The sequence below is a fragment of the Macaca fascicularis genome, chromosome 13 (genome assembly GCF_037993035.2).
Source record: "Macaca fascicularis isolate 582-1 chromosome 13, T2T-MFA8v1.1".
Taxonomy (NCBI): domain Eukaryota; kingdom Metazoa; phylum Chordata; class Mammalia; order Primates; family Cercopithecidae; genus Macaca; species Macaca fascicularis.
In genome coordinates, this window is record NC_088387.1 from 17,304,430 (window position 1) to 17,307,828 (window position 3,399).

The window sequence follows — 3,399 nt, forward strand, 5'->3', positions numbered from 1 at the left end:
CCAAGACCCACTCAGCTGGCCAGGCGCGGTGGCTCAAGCCTGTAATCCCAGCACTTTGGGAGGCCGAGACGGGCGGATCACGAGGTCAGGAGATCGAGACCATTTTGGCTAACCCGGTGAAACCTCATCTCTACTAAAAAAAATACAAAAAACTAGCCAGGCGAGGTGGCGGGCGCCTGTAGTCCCAGCTATTTGGGAGGCTGAAGCAGGAGAATGGCGTAAACTCGGGAGGCGGAGCTTGCAGTGAGCTGAGATCCGGCCACTGCACTCCAGCCTGGGCAACAGAGTGAGACTCCATCTCAAAAAAAAAAAAAAAAAAAAAAAAAAAAAAAGACCCGCTCAGCTGTGTGAGTTCCAGGCAAGCAGCTTCCCCGAGCCCCTCACAGTGCCTCTGCTCATGCCCAGTTAGCTTGGACTTGTTCTGGTCACCTTAGCTACAAGGTAGGTTAGTTAGGAGCAGTAGCCTTTTTGCTTGGCAAATTGCTGCCCAGGATAAAACCGAGCCGTCTGTTCTTAAGAAAGAGGGAAATATGAAAATCCCAGGTGAAGACCAGCATTGTCTCCCTACACTGAACTGCAAGATGAAGGGGAGGGACTGAGTTACCCTTCGATAAATTGGGAATTTATTTGTCTAAAACAGACTCTCTTTTCTTGGTATTTATTCATTGAAGAGAGAGAAAAAGTCACGACTCTTCGCCAGGATGTGTGAGTAGGACGGCTGTTTTCAGTGCCTAAGCAGGACGATAGGAAGTAATGTGTTGGCTTCTACCTGCCTGTAATTTGTAAGGAGCTCTGAGAAAATCCTCTTCTGTTTCATCAATGGGGCAAGGCCAGCACAGGGGTTTATGGAGACGTCTAGGCAAGCAGCATGTTCCTAGAAGCTAAGACTAATTTAAATCTCTGTAAACTAAAAAAGTAAAATGCTTTGACCCCACCGTTTTGACTAGAGATACTTTAATTCTCATAGTGAAGACTAATAATACAAATAATGCATGCAAAATGGATAATGGTTAAAACTGTATGTGGTACAACTTATGATGACTAAAAATTGTTGGAAGAAAAAGATTTTGGAAAATATTTTGTTGTGTTTAATTTGATCTGGAAAAGTTGACTTAAAGAAATACTGATTCCTGAATAAAACTTATAATAGCAGAATCTGTAGTCAGTTAATTTTGATGTGGCCCAAAATGAAGTCATTTAAATAAAAAATAAATAATCCTGATAAAATAGTTCTGGTGAATTAAAAATAAGAGTTGATGAGCTAGAGGCTGGGCATGGTGACTCACATCTGTAATTCCAGCACTTTGGGAGGCCGAGGCAGGTGGATTACTTGAGACCAGGAGTTCAAGACTCACCTGGCCAACATGGTGAAACCCTGTCTCTACTAAAAGTACAAAAAGTAGCCAGGCATAGGTGAGGCATGCCTGTAATAACAGCTACAAAGGAGGCTGAGGCAGGAGAATGACCTGAGCCCAGGAGGTGGAGGTTGCAGAGAGCTGAGATGATGCCACTGCACTTCAGCCTGGGTGACAGAGCAAGACTCTGTATATATATATTTAAAAAGTGGATGAGTTATAATTGGGTTTCTATCCTGTAGTTTTATAAAATGGATCAAAGTTTTAAAATGTCTGAATAAAATTTGCCCTGGACAGCTGCCCAACCTTGACCTGCTCAATCTCTTCCAGACCTTCTGCCAGAAAGGGGGCCTGTTGTGCACGCTTCAGGGTAAGTAAGCTGCAACCCTAGGACTGGATGTCGTTGGCCAGACCGCTGCAGGGCCTGCAGACACTACCGCTCATGGCTCTGTGGCAGGCCTCCCGCCGCCCCCACCACTCCTATGGCCTCTTCTTGTGCTACCGTGTGGAGGCCCTAACCCTGTGTGGCATCAGTAGCTTCCACCAGTACCAGTATGACCTGCTGGCAGTGGGCAAGGCTTTGGAGGGCATGTTCTGCAAGCTCAACCACCTCCTGCAGCACCTGCACCAGCCGTTCTTCCTCTACCTGCTCCCCACCCTCTCTCGCTTCGTCTCCATCGGCCTCTACTTGCCTGCCACCGACTTCTTGCTCCTGGTCTTTGGTTTCAAGGCTCTGAAACTGTGGATGCAGCTGCCTGAGGCTGGAGCGTGCCTTGAGGAGCCCAGGGGGGGTCCCTGGCCCCAGTGTCCCGCCTCCCCCAGCAGAGGGTGGTAAGCCCTCAGGTCCCAGACAGGGGCTGGATGGTGCGGAAGCTGGTAGCCCTGATCTGCCTAGCACTGCAGCTGGGCTGCATCATCCTCACCAATTTCTCACTGGACTTCTTGCTGGCTGCCACTATGGTGCCTGCTGCTGCGCTCGCCGAGCCTCATGGGCCCCGGACCCTCTACACTGCCCTGCTGGCGCTGACGAGCCTGGCGGCCACGCCCCTTGGCAACCCATTCCTGTGGCAGGAGGTGCAGGAGGCACCACTGTCACTGGCCGAAGGCTGGCAGCTCTTCCTTGCAGTACTGGCCCAGCGTGTGCTGGAGCACCACACCTAAGGCGCCCTGCTCTTCCCACTGCTGTCCCTGGGCCTCTACCCCTGCTGGCTGCTTTCCTGGCATGTACTCTTCTGGAAGTGAGATCTGCCTGTCCAAGGCACCAGGCTGGGACAGAGACTCCCCAAGGACCCCATTCTGCCTCCTTCCGGGGAAATAAACAAGTGCGTGTTTCAGCTGCTTTAAAAAAAAATGCGCTGGAAAATACTTTGTTAACAAAAAGATTTAAATATTGGTATAATTCTGATTTAAATGTTTTATTTAGCACAGAATCAAATATAGCACAGGAACAAAGTTTTCTGAGACAAAATGGCTGGGTTAAAATGGGTTTAAATGTCTAGAAAAATACTTAGCTAAGTTAGCAGTGTGGTTAAGTTTTTACTTATTTTGTTTTTGAGATGGAATTTCACTCTTGTTGCCCAGGCTGGAGTGCAGTGGTGCAATCTCGGCCCACTGCAACCTCCACCTCCAAGGTTCAAGTGATTCTCCTGCCTCAGCCTCCTGAGTAGCTGGGATTAGAGGCACTTGCCACCACACCCAGCTAATTTTTGTATTTTTAGTAGAGATGGGGTTTTGCCACGTTGACCAGGCTGGCCTCGAACTTCTGACCTCAGGTGATCCATCCTCTGTGGTCTCCCGAAGTGCTCGAATTACAGGCATGGGCCACTGCCTCTGGCCAAGTTTTTTTTCTTTTTTCTTTTGAGATGGATTCTCGCTCTGCCGCCCAGGCTGGAATGCAGTGGCGCCATCTAGGCTCACTGAAACCTCTGCCTCCTGGACTTAAGCCATTCTCCTGCCTCAGCCTCCTGAGTAGCTTGGATTACGGGCACCCATCACCACACCTGGCTAATTTTTTGTATTTTTAGTAGAGATGGGGTTTCACCAT

At 49.0% G+C, this 3,399-nt stretch overlaps 1 pseudogene; it reads left to right on the forward strand.

Moving 5' to 3' along the window:
* The first annotated feature begins 1,560 nt into the window (after window positions 1–1,560).
* Window positions 1,561–2,706, forward strand: LOC102123280 (glycosylphosphatidylinositol anchor attachment 1 protein pseudogene; annotated as a pseudogene).
* The last annotated feature ends 693 nt before the right edge of the window (window positions 2,707–3,399 follow it).